We start from the raw sequence: 14,118 nt of genomic DNA on the forward strand, positions 1-14,118 counted from the left end.
CAGAGCAAATACTAATGAATATCACAGACTTATGAGAGAACAAGTGGAAAAGACATCAAAATGTAAGTTTCTAGTCTAGAAAGGATGCTGTACACAGCAGAAATCCTTGAAATAGAGATAGTTCACATGAAAGCAGTGTTTGAAACCACCAGAGTTCACTGAAAAGTAGAATTCAACTGTAAAACAGTTGAAAGACAAGTTTATGTAGCTTCGCAAGTTCAGAGAAGAGTGTATAAAGTTGCTTCTACATGTGGTGAAGTCCCACAAGTAGAGGAGAAGGCCCATTATAGGAAACAGCTAGAAATCAGTAGTCATTCAGAGCAAATACTAATGAATATCACAGAATAGTGAGAGAACAAGTGTAAAAGACATCAAAATGTAAGTCTCTAGTCTGGAAAGGATGTTGTACACTGCAGAAATCCTTGAAATAGAGTTAGTTCACATGAATCCAGTGTTTGAAACCACCAGAGTTCACTGAAAAGTAGTATTCAACTGTAAAACAGTTGAAAGACAAGTGTATATAGCTTCGCAAGTTCAGAGAAGAGTGTATAAAGTTGTTTCTACATGAGGTGAAGTCCCACAAGTAGAGCAGAAGGCCCATTATAGGACACTACAAAAAATCAGTAGTCATTCAGAGCAAATACTAATGAATATCACAGAATAGTGAGAGAACAAGTGTAAAAGACATCAAAATATAAGTCTCTAGTCTGGAAAGGATGTTGTACACTGCAGAAATCCTTGAAATAGAGTTAGTTCACATGAAACCAGTGTTTGAAACCACCAGAGTTCACTGAAAAGTAGTATTCAACTGTAAAACAGTTGAAAGACAAGTTTATGTAGCTTCGCAAGTTCAGAGAAGAGTGTATAAAGTTGCTTCTACATGTGGTGAAGTCCCACAAGTAGATAAGAAGGCTCATTATAGGACCCTGCAAGAAAGCAGTAGTAATTCAGAGCAAATACTAATGAATATCACAGACTTATGAGAGAACAAGTGGAAAGCACATCAAAATGTACGTTTCTAGTGTAGAAAGGATGTTGTACACTGTAGAAATCCTTGAAATAGAGTTAGTTCACATGAAACCAGTGTTTGAAACCACCAGAATTCACTGATAAGAAGTATTCAACTGTAAAACAGTTGAAAGAGAAGTATATATAGCTTCTCAAGTTCAGAGAAGAGTGTATAAAGTTGTTTGTACATGTGGTGAAGTCCCACAAGTAGAGGAGAAGGCCCATTATAGGAAACAGCTAGAAATCAGTAGTAATTCTGAGGAAATACTAATGAATATCACAGACTTATGAGAGAACAAGTAGAAAAGACATCAAAACGTAAGTTTCTAGTCTAGAAAGGATGCTGTACACTGCAGAAATCCTTGAAATAGAGTTAGTTCACATGAAAGCAGTGTTTGAAACCACCAGAGTTCACGGAAAAGTAGTATTCAACTGTAAAACAGTTGAAAGACAAGTTTATGTATCTTCGCAAGTTCAGAGAAGAATGTATAAAGTTGATTCTACATGTGGTGAAGTCCCACAAGTAGAGGAGAAGGCCCATTATAGGAAACAGCTAGAAATCAGTAGTCATTCAGAGCAAATACTAATGAATATCACAGAATAGTGAGAGAACAAGTGTAAAAGACATCAAAATGTAAGTCTCTAGTCTAGCCAGGATGTTTTACACTACAGAAATCCTTGAAATAGAGTTAGTTCACATGAAAGCAGTGTTTGAAACCACCAGAGTTCACTGAAAAGTAGTATTCAACTGTAAAACAGTTGAAAGACAAGTTTATGTAGCTTCGCAAGTTCAGAGAAGAGTGTATAAACTTGTTTGTACATGTGGTGAAGTCCCACAAGTAGAGGAGAAGGCCCATTATAGGAAACAGCTAGAAATCAGTAGTCATTCAGAGCAAATACTAATGAATATCACAGAATAGTGCGAGAACAAGTGTAAAAGACATCAAAATGTAAGTCTCTAGTCTAGACAGGATGTTTTACACTACAGTAATCCTTGAAATAGAGTTAGTTCACATGAAACCAGTGTTTGAAACAACCAGAGTTCACTGAAAAGTAGTATTCAACTGTAAAACAGTTGAAAAACAAGTGTATATAGCTTCGCAAGTTCAGAGAAGAGTGTATAAAGTTGCTTCTACATGGGGTGATGTTCCACAAGTAGAGGAGAAGGCCCATTATAGGAAACAGCTAGAAATCAGTAGTCATTCAGAGCAAATACTAATGAATATCACAGAATAGTGAGAGAACAAGTGTAAAAGACATCAAAATGTAAGTCTCTAGTCTAGAAAGGATGTTGTACACTGCAGAAATCCTTGAAATAGAGTTAGTTCACATGAAACCAGTCTTTTATACCACCAGAATTCACTGATAAGTAGTATTCAACTGTAAAACAGTTGAAAGAGAAGTATATATAGCTTCTCAAGTTCAGAGAAGAGTGTATAAAGTTGTTTGTACATGTGGTGAAGTCCCACAAGTAGAGGAGAAGGCCCATTATAGGAAACAGCTAGAAATCAGTGGTAATTCTGAGGAAATACTAATGAATATCACAGACTTATGAGAGAACAAGTGGAAAAGACATCAAAACGTAAGTTTCTAGTCTAGAAAGGATGCTGTACACTGCAGAAATCCTTGAAATAGAGTTAGTTCACATGAAAGCAGTGTTTGAAACCACCAGAGTTCACTGAAAAGGAGTATTTCAGTGTAAAACAGTTGAAAGACAAGTTTATGTAGCTTCGCAAGTTCAGAGAAGAGTGTATAAAGTTGCTTCTACATGTGGTGAAGTCCCACAAGTAGAAAAGAAGGCTCATTATAAGACACTGCAAGAAAGCAGTAGTAATTCAGAGCAAATACTAATGAATATCACAGACTTATGAGAGAACAAGTGGAAAACACATCAAAACGTAAGTTTCTAGTGTAGAAAGGATGTTGTACACTGTAGAAATCCTTGAAATAGAGTTAGTTCACATGAATCCAGTGTTTGAAACCACCAGAGTTCACTGAAAAGTAGTATTCAACTGTAAAACAGTTGAAAGACAAGTGTATATAGCTTCGCAAGTTCAGAGAAGAGTGTATAAAGTTGTTTCTACATGAGGTGAAGTCCCACAAGTAGAGCAGAAGGCCCATTATAGGACACTACAAGAAATCAGTAGTCATTCAGAGCAAATACTAATGAATATCACAGACTTATGAGAGAACAAGTGGAAAAGACATCAAAATGTAAGTTTCTAGTCTAGAAAGGATGCTGTACACAGCAGAAATCCTTGAAATAGAGATAGTTCACATGAAAGCAGTGTTTGAAACCACCAGAGTTCACTGAAAAGTAGAATTCAACTGTAAAACAGTTGAAAGACAAGTTTATGTAGCTTCGCAAGTTCAGAGAAGAGTGTATAAAGTTGCTTCTACATGTGGTGAAGTCCCACAAGTAGAGGAGAAGGCCCATTATAGGAAACAGCTAGAAATCAGTAGTCATTCAGAGCAAATACTAATGAATATCACAGAATAGTGAGAGAACAAGTGTAAAAGACATCAAAATGTAAGTCTCTAGTCTGGAAAGGATGTTGTACACTGCAGAAATCCTTGAAATAGAGTTAGTTCACATGAATCCAGTGTTTGAAACCACCAGAGTTCACTGAAAAGTAGTATTCAACTGTAAAACACTTGAAAGACAAGTGTATATAGCTTCGCAAGTTCAGAGAAGAGTGTATAAAGTTGTTTCTACATGAGGTGAAGTCCCACAAGTAGAGCAGAAGGCCCATTATAGGACACTACAAGAAATCAGTAGTCATTCAGAGCAAATACTAATGAATATCACAGAATAGTGAGAGAACAAGTGTAAAAGACATCAAAATATAAGTCTCTAGTCTGGAAAGGATGTTGTACACTGCAGAAATCCTTGAAATAGAGTTAGTTCACATGAAACCAGTGTTTGAAACCACCAGAGTTCACTGAAAAGTAGTATTCAACTGTAAAACAGTTGAAAGACAAGTTTATGTAGCTTCGCAAGTTCAGAGAAGAGTGTATAAAGTTGCTTCTACATGTGGTGAAGTCCCACAAGTAGATAAGAAGGCTCATTATAGGACACTGCAAGAAAGCAGTAGTAATTCAGAGCAAATACTAATGAATATCACAGACTTATGAGAGAACAAGTGGAAAGCACATCAAAATGTAAGTTTCTAGTGTAGAAAGGATGTTGTACACTGTAGAAATCCTTGAAATAGAGTTAGTTCACATGAAACCAGTGTTTGAAACCACCAGAATTCACTGATAAGAAGTATTCAACTGTAAAACAGTTGAAAGAGAAGTATATATAGCTTCTCAAGTTCAGAGAAGAGTGTATAAAGTTGTTTGTACATGTGGTGAAGTCCCACAAGTAGAGGAGAAGGCCCATTATAGGAAACAGCTAGAAATCAGTAGTAATTCTGAGGAAATACTAATGAATATCACAGACTTATGAGAGAACAAGTGGAAAAGACATCAAAACGTAAGTTTCTAGTCTAGAAAGGATGCTGTACACTGCAGAAATCCTTGAAATAGAGTTAGTTCACATGAAAGCAGTGTTTGAAACCACCAGAGTTCACTGAAAAGTAGTATTCAACTGTAAAACAGTTGAAAGACAAGTTTATGTAGCTTCGCAAGTTCAGAGAAGAATGTATAAAGTTGATTCTACATGTGGTGAAGTCCCACAAGTAGAGGAGAAGGCCCATTATAGGAAACAGCTAGAAATCAGTAGTCATTCAGAGCAAATAGTAATGAATATCACAGAATAGTGAGAGAACAAGTGTAAAAGACATCAAAATGTAAGTCTCTAGTCTAGCCAGGATGTTTTACACTGCAGAAATCTTTGAAATAGAGTTAGTTCACATGAAACCAGTGTTTTATACCACCAGAATACACTGAAAAGTAGTATACAACTGTAAAACAGTTGAAAGACAAGTTTATGTAGCTTCGCAAGTTCAGAGAAGAGTGTATAAACTTGTTTGTACATGTGGTGAAGTCCCACAAGTAGAGGAGAAGGCCCATTATAGGAAACAGCTAGAAATCAGTAGTCATTCAGAGCAAATACTAATGAATATCACAGAATAGTGAGAGAACAAGTGTAAAAGACATCAAAATGTAAGTCTCTAGTCTAGACAGGATGTTTTACACTACAGAAATCCTTGAAATAGAGTTAGTTCACATGAAAGCAGTGTTTGAAACCACCAGAGTTCACTGAAAAGTAGTATTCAACTGTAAAACAGTTGAAAGACAAGTTTATGTAGCTTCGCAAGTTCAGAGAAGAGTGTATAAACTTGTTTGTACATGTGGTGAAGTCCCACAAGTAGAGGAGAAGGCCCATTATAGGAAACAGCTAGAAATCAGTAGTCATTCAGAGCAAATACTAATGAATATCACAGAATAGTGCGAGAACAAGTGTAAAAGACATCAAAATGTAAGTCTCTAGTCTAGACAGGATGTTTTACACTACAGTAATCCTTGAAATAGAGTTAGTTCACATGAAACCAGTGTTTTAAACAACCAGAGTTCACTGAAAAGTAGTATTCAACTGTAAAACAGTTGAAAAACAAGTGTATATAGCTTCGCAAGTTCAGAGAAGAGTGTATAAAGTTGCTTCTACATGGGGTGATGTTCCACAAGTAGAGGAGAAGGCCCATTATAGGAAACAGCTAGAAATCAGTAGTCATTCAGAGCAAATACTAATGAATATCACAGAATAGTGAGAGAACAAGTGTAAAAGACATCAAAATGTAAGTCTCTAGTCTAGAAAGGATGTTGTACACTGCAGAAATCCTTGAAATAGAGTTAGTTCACATGAAACCAGTGTTTTATACCACCAGAATTCAGTGAAAAGTAGTATGCAACTGTAAAACAGTTGAAAGACAAGTGTATATAGCTTCTCAAGTTCTGAGAAGAGTGTATAATGTTGTTTCTACATGTGGTGATGTCCCACAAGTAGAGGAGAAGGCCCATTATAGGAAACAGCTAGAAATCAGTAGTAATTCTGAGCAAATACTAATGAATATCACAGACTTATGAGAGAACAAGTGTAAAAGACATCAAAATGTAAGTTTCTAGTCTAGAAAGGATGTTATACACTACAGAAATCCTTGAAATAGAGTTACTTCACAAGAAACAAGTGTTTCAACCCACTGGAATTCACTGAAAAGGAGTATTTCAGTGTAAAACAGTTGAAAGACAAGTTTATGTAGCTTCGCAAGTTCAGAGAAGAGTGTATAAAGTTGCTTCTACATGTGGTGAAGTCCCACAAGTAGAGGAGAAGGCCCATTATAGGAAACAGCTAGAAATCAGTAGTAATTCTGAGCAAATACTAATGAATATCACAGAATACTGAGAGATCAAGTGTAAAAGACATCAAAATGTAAGTCTCTAGTCTAGAAAGGATGTTGTACACTGTAGAAATCCTTGAAATAGAGTTAGTTCACATGAAACCAGTGTTTGAAACCACCAGAATTCACTGATAAGACGTATTCAACTGTAAAACAGTTGAAAGAGAAGTATATATAGCTTCTCAAGTTCAGAGAAGAGTGTATAAAGTTGTTTGTACATGTGGTGAAGTCCCACAAGTAGAGGAGAAGGCCCATTATTGGAAACACCTAGAAATCAGTAGTAATTCTGAGGAAATACTAATGAATATCACAGACTTATGAGAGAACAAGTGGAAAAGACATCAAAACGTAAGTTTCTAGTCTAGAAAGGATGCTGTACACTGCAGAAATCCTTGAAATAGAGTTAGTTCACATGAAACCAGTGTTTGAAACCACTAGAGTTCACTGAAAAGTAGTATTCAACTGTAAAACAGTTGAAAGACAAGTTTATGTAGCTTCGCAAGTTCAGAAAAGAATGTATAAAGTTGCTTCTACATGTGGTGAAGTTCCACAAGTAGAGGAGAAGGCCCATTATAGGAAACAGCTAGAAATCAGTAGTCATTCAGAGCAAATACTAATGAATATCACAGAATAGTGAGAGAACAAGTGTAAAAGACATCAAAATGTAAGTCTCTAGTCTAGACAGGATGTTTTACACTGCAGAAATCTTTGAAATAGAGTTAGTTCACATGAAACCAGTGTTTTATACCACCAGAATACACTGAAAAGTGGTATTCAACTGTAAAACAGTTGAAAGACAAGTTTATGTAGCTTCGCAAGTTCAGAGAAGAGTGTATAAACTTGTTTGTACATGTGGTGAAGTCCCACAAGTAGAGGAGAAGGCCCATTATAGGAAACAGCTAGAAATCAGTAGTCATTCAGAGCAAATACTAATGAATATCACAGAATAGTGAGAGAACAATTGTAAAAGACATCAAAATGTAAGTCTCTAGTCTAGAAAGGATGTTGTACACTGCAGAAATCCTTGAAATAGAGTTAGTTCACATGAAACCAGTGTTTTATACCACCAGAATTCACTGAAAAGTAGTATGCAACTGTAAAGAGTTGAAAGACAAGTGTATATAGCTTCTCAAGTTCTGAGAAGAGTGTATAATGTTGTTTCTACATGTGGTGAAGTCCCACAAGTAGAGGAGAAGGCCCATTATAGGAAACAGCTAGAAATCAGTAGTAATTCTGAGAAAATACTAATGAATATCACAGACTTATGAGAGAACAAGTGTAAAAGACATCAAAATGTAAGTTTCTAGTCTAGAAAGGATGTTATACACTACAGAAATCCTTGAAATAGAGTTACTTCACAAGAAACAAGTGTTTCAACCCACTGGAATTCACTGAAAAGTAGTATTCAACTGTAAAACAGTTGAAAGACAAGTTTATGTAGCTTCGCAAGTTCAGAGAAGAGTGTATAAAGTTGCTTCTACATGTGGTGAAGTCCCACAAGTAGAAAAGAAGGCTCATTATAGGACACTGCAAGAAAGCAGTAGTAATTCAGAGCAAATACTAATGAATATCACAGACTTATGAGAGAACAAGTGTAAAAGACATCAAAATGTAAGTTTCTAGTGTAGAAAGGATGTTGTACACTGTAGAAATCCTTGAAATAGAGTTAGTTCACATGAAACCAGTGTTTGAAACCACCAGAGTTCACTGAAAAGTATTATTCAACTGTAAAACAGTTGAAAGACAAGTTTATGTAGCTTCGCAAGTTCAGAGAAGAGTGTATAAACTTGTTTGTACATGTGGTGAAGTCCCACAAGTAGAGGAGAAGGCCCATTATAGGAAACAGCTAGAAATCAGTAGTCATTCAGAGCAAATACTAATGAATATCACAGAATAGTGAGAGATCAAGTGTAAAAGACATCAAAATGTAAGTCTCTAATCTAGACAGGATGTTGTACACTGCAGAAATCCTTGAAATAGTGTTAGTTCACATGAAACCAGTGTTTTATACCACCAGAATACACTGAAAAGTAGTATTCAACTGTAAAACAGTTGAAAGACAAGTTTATGTAGCTTCGCAAGTTCAGAGAAGAGTGTATAAACTTGCTTCTACATGTGGTGAAGTCCCACAAGTAGAGGAGAAGGCCCATTATAGGAAACAGCTAGAAATCAGTAGTCATTCAGAGCAAATACTAATGAATATCACAGAATAGTGAGAGAACAAGTGTAAAAGACATCAAAATGTAAGTCTCTAGTCTAGACAGGATGTTTTACACTACAGAAATCCTTGAAATAGAGTTAGTTCACATGAAACCAGTGTTTGAAACCACCAGAGTTCACTGAAAAGTAGTATTCAACTGTAAAACAGTTGAAAAACAAGTGTATATAGCTTCGCAAGTTCAGAGAAGAGTGTATAAAGTTGTTTGTACATGTGGTGAAGTCCCACAAGTAGAGGAGAAGGCCCATTATAGGAAACAGCTAGAAATCAGTAGTAATTCTGAGGAAATACTCATGAATATCACAGACTTATGAGAGAACAAGTGGAAAAGACATCAAAATGTAAGTTTCTAGTCTAGAAAGGATGTTATACACTACAGAAATCCTTGAAATAGAGTTACTTCACAAGAAACAAGTGTTTCAACCCACTGGAATTCACTGAAAAGGAGTATTTCAGTGTAAAACAGTTGAAAGACAAGTTTATGTAGCTTCGCAAGTTCAGAGAAGAGTGTATAAACTTGTTTGTACATGTGGTGAAGTCCCACAAGTAGAGGAGAAGGCCCATTATAGGAAACTGCTAGAAATCAGTAGTAATTCTGAGAAAATACTAATGAATATCACAGAATACTGAGAGATCAAGTGTAAAAGACATCAAAATGTAAGTCTCTAGTCTAGAAAGGATGTTGTACACTGTAGAAATCCTTGAAATAGAGTTAGTTCACATGAAACCATTGTTTGAAACCACCAGAATTCACTGATAAGAAGTATTCAACTGTAAAACAGTTGAAAGAGAAGTATATATAGCTTCTCAAGTTCAGAGAAGAGTGTATAAAGTTGTTTGTACATGTGGTGAAGTCCCACAAGTAGAGGAGAAGGCCCATTATTGGAAACAGCTAGAAATCAGTAGTAATTCTGAGGAAATACTAATGAATATCACAGACTTATGAGAGAACAAGTGGAAAAGACATCAAAACGTAAGTTTCTAGTCTAGAAAGGATGCTGTACACTGCAGAAATCCTTGAAATAGAGTTAGTTCACATGAAACCAGTGTTTGAAACCACCAGAGTTCACTGAAAAGTAGTATTCAACTGTAAAACAGTTGAAAGACAAGTTTATGTAGCTTCGCAAGTTCAGAAAAGAATGTATAAAGTTGCTTCTACATGTGGTGAAGTTCCACAAGTAGAGGAGAAGGCCCATTATAGGAAACAGCTAGAAATCAGTAGTCATTCAGAGCAAATACTAATGAATATCACAGAATAGTGAGAGAACAAGTGTAAAAGACATCAAAATGTAAGTCTCTAGTCTAGACAGGATGTTTTACACTGCAGAAATCTTTGAAATAGAGTTAGTTCACATGAAACCAGTGTTTTATACCACCAGAATACACTGAAAAGTGGTATTCAACTGTAAAACAGTTGAAAGACAAGTTTATGTAGCTTCGCAAGTTCAGAGAAGAGTGTATAAACTTGTTTGTACATGTGGTGAAGTCCCACAAGTAGAGGAGAAGGCCCATTATAGGAAACAGCTAGAAATCAGTAGTCATTCAGAGCAAATACTAATGAATATCACAGAATAGTGAGAGAACAATTGTAAAAGACATCAAAATGTAAGTCTCTAGTCTAGAAAGGATGTTGTACACTGCAGAAATCCTTGAAATAGAGTTAGTTCACATGAAACCAGTGTTTTATACCACCAGAATTCACTGAAAAGTAGTATGCAACTGTAAAGAGTTGAAAGACAAGTGTATATAGCTTCTCAAGTTCTGAGAAGAGTGTATAATGTTGTTTCTACATGTGGTGAAGTCCCACAAGTAGAGGAGAAGGCCCATTATAGGAAACAGCTAGAAATCAGTAGTAATTCTGAGAAAATACTAATGAATATCACAGACTTATGAGAGAACAAGTGTAAAAGACATCAAAATGTAAGTTTCTAGTCTAGAAAGGATGTTATACACTACAGAAATCCTTGAAATAGAGTTACTTCACAAGAAACAAGTGTTTCAACCCACTGGAATTCACTGAAAAGTAGTATTCAACTGTAAAACAGTTGAAAGACAAGTTTATGTAGCTTCGAAAGTTCAGAGAAGAGTGTATAAAGTTGCTTCTACATGTGGTGAAGTCCCACAAGTAGAAAGGAAGGCTCATTATAGGACACTGCAAGAAAGCAGTAGTAATTCAGAGCAAATACTAATGAATATCACAGACTTATGAGAGAACAAGTGTAAAAGACATCAAAATGTAAGTTTCTAGTGTAGAAAGGATGTTGTACACTGTAGAAATCCTTGAAATAGAGTTAGTTCACATGAAACCAGTGTTTGAAACCACCAGAGTTCACTGAAAAGTAGTATTCAACTGTAAAACAGTTGAAAGACAAGTTTATGTAGCTTCGCAAGTTCAGAGAAGAGTGTATAAAGTTGCTTCTACATGTGGTGAAGTCCCACAAGTAGAGGAGAAGGCCCATTATAGGAAACAGCTAGAAATCAGTAGTCATTCAGAGCAAATACTAATGAATATCACAGAATAGTGAGAGAACAAGTGTAAAAGACATCAAAATGTAAGTCTCTAGTCTAGACAGGATGTTGTACACTGCAGAAATCCTTGAAATAGTGTTAGTTCACATGAAACCAGTGTTTTATACCACCAGAATACACTGAAAAGTAGTATTCAACTGTAAAACAGTTGAAAGACAAGTTTATGTAGCTTCGCAAGTTCAGAGAAGAGTGTATAAACTTGTTTGTACATGTGGTGAAGTCCCACAAGTAGAGGAGAAGGCCCATTATAGGAAACAGCTAGAAATCAGTAGTCATTCAGAGCAAATACTAATGAATATCACAGAATAGTGAGAGAACAAGTGTAAAAGACATCAAAATGTAAGTCTCTAGTCTAGACAGGATGTTGTACACTGCAGAAATCCTTGAAATAGTGTTAGTTCACATGAAACCAGTGTTTTATACCACCAGAATACACTGAAAAGTAGTATTCAACTGTAAAACAGTTGAAAGACAAGTTTATGTAGCTTCGCAAGTTCAGAGAAGAGTGTATAAACTTGCTTCTACATGTGGTGAAGTCCCACAAGTAGAGGAGAAGGCCCATTATAGGAAACAGCTAGAAATCAGTAGTCATTCAGAGCAAATACTAATGAATATCACAGAATAGTGAGAGAACAAGTGTAAAAGACATCAAAATGTAAGTCTCTAGTCTAGACAGGATGTTTTACACTACAGAAATCCTTGAAATAGAGTTAGTTCACATGAAACCAGTGTTTGAAACCACCAGAGTTCACTGAAAAGTAGTATTCAACTGTAAAACAGTTGAAAAGCAAGTGTATATAGCTTCGCAAGTTCAGAGAAGAGTGTATAAAGTTGTTTGTACATGTGGTGAAGTCCCACAAGTAGAGGAGAAGGCCCATTATAGGAAACAGCTAGAAATCAGTAGTAATTCTGAGGAAATACTAATGAATATCACAGACTTATGAGAGAACAAGTGGAAAAGACATCAAAATGTAAGTTTCTAGTCTAGAAAGGATGTTATACACTACAGAAATCCTTGAAATAGAGTTACTTCACAAGAAACAAGTGTTTCAACCCACTGGAATTCACTGAAAAGGAGTATTTCAGTGTAAAACAGTTGAAAGACAAGTTTATGTAGCTTCGCAAGTTCAGAGAAGAGTGTATAAACTTGTTTGTACATGTGGTGAAGTCCCACAAGTAGAGGAGAAGGCCCATTATAGGAAACTGCTAGAAATCAGTAGTAATTCTGAGAAAATACTAATGAATATCACAGAATAGTGAGAGAACAAGTGTAAAAGACATCAAAATGTAAGTCTCTAGTCTAGAAAGGATGTTGTACACTGTAGAAATCCTTGAAATAGAGTTAGTTCACATGAAACCAGTGTTTGAAACCACCAGAATTCACTGATAAGAAGTATTCAACTGTAAAACAGTTGAAAGAGAAGTATATATAGCTTCTCAAGTTCAGAGAAGAGTGTATAAAGTTGTTTGTACATGTGGTGAAGTCCCACAAGTAGAGGAGAAGGCCCATTATTGGAAACAGCTAGAAATCAGTAGTAATTCTGAGGAAATACTAATGAATATCACAGACTTATGAGAGAACAAGTGGAAAAGACATCAAAACGTAAGTTTCTAGTCTAGAAAGGATGCTGTACACTGCAGAAATCCTTGAAATAGAGTTAGTTCACATGAAACCAGTGTTTGAAACCACCAGAGTTCACTGAAAAGTAGTATTCAACTGTAAAACAGTTGAAAGACAAGTTTATGTAGCTTCGCAAGTTCAGAGAAGAATGTATAAAGTTGCTTCTACATGTGGTGAAGTTCCACAAGTAGAGGAGAAGGCCCATTATAGGAAACAGCTAGAAATCAGTAGTCATTCAGAGCAAATACTAATGAATATCACAGAATAGTGAGAGAACAAGTGTAAAAGACATCAAAATGTAAGTCTCTAGTCTAGACAGGATGTTTTACACTGCAGAAATCTTTGAAATAAAGTTAGTTCACATGAAACCAGTGTTTTATACCACCAGATTACACTGAAAAGTGGTATTCAACTGTAAAACAGTTGAAAGACAATTTTATGTAGCTTCGCAAGTTCAGAGAAGAGTGTATAAACTTGTTTGTAGATGTGGTGAAGTCCCACAAGTAGAGGAGAAGGCCCATTATAGGAAACAGCTAGAAATCAGTAGTCATTCAGAGCAAATACTAATGAATATCACAGAATAGTGAGAGAACAAGTGTAAAAGACATCAAAATGTAAGTCTCTAGTCTAGACAGGATGTTGTACACTGCAGAAATCCTTGAAATACAGTTAGTTCACATGAAACCAGTGTTTTATACCACCAGAATTCACTGAAAAGTAGTATGCAACTGTAAAACAGTTGAAAGACAAGTGTATATAGCTTCTCAAGTTCTGAGAAGAGTGTATAATGTTGTTTCTACATGTGGTGAAGTCCCAGAAGTAGAGGAGAAGGCCCATTATAGGAAACAGCTAGAAATCAGTAGTCATTCTGAGCAAATACTAATGAATATCACAGACTTATGAGAGAACAAGTGTAAAAGACATCAAAATGTAAGTTTCTAGTCTAGAAAGGATGTTATACACTACAGAAACCTTGAAATAGAGTTACTTCACAAGAAACAAGTGTTTCAACCCACTGGAATTCACTGAAAAGTAGTATTTCAGTGTAAAACAGTTGAAAGACAAGTTTATGTAGCTTCGCAAGTTCAGAGAAGAGTGTATAAGCTTGTTTGTACATGTGGTGAAGTCCCACAAGTAGAGGAGAAGGCCCATTATAGGAAACAGCTAGAAATCAGTAGTCATTCAGAGCAAATAATAATGAATATCACAGAATAGTGAGAGAACAAGTGTAAAAGACATCAAAATGTAAGTCTCTCGTCTAGAGAGGATGTTGTACACTGCAGAAATCCTTGAAATAGAGGTTGTTCACATGAAACCAGTGTTTTAAACCACCAGAGTTCACTGAAAAGTAGTATTCAACTGTAAAACAGTTGAAAGACAAGTGTATATAGCTTCGCAAG

Source organism: Cnephaeus nilssonii (assembly GCF_951640355.1).
Source record: "Cnephaeus nilssonii genome assembly, chromosome: 3".
NCBI classification, from domain to species: domain Eukaryota; kingdom Metazoa; phylum Chordata; class Mammalia; order Chiroptera; family Vespertilionidae; genus Cnephaeus; species Cnephaeus nilssonii.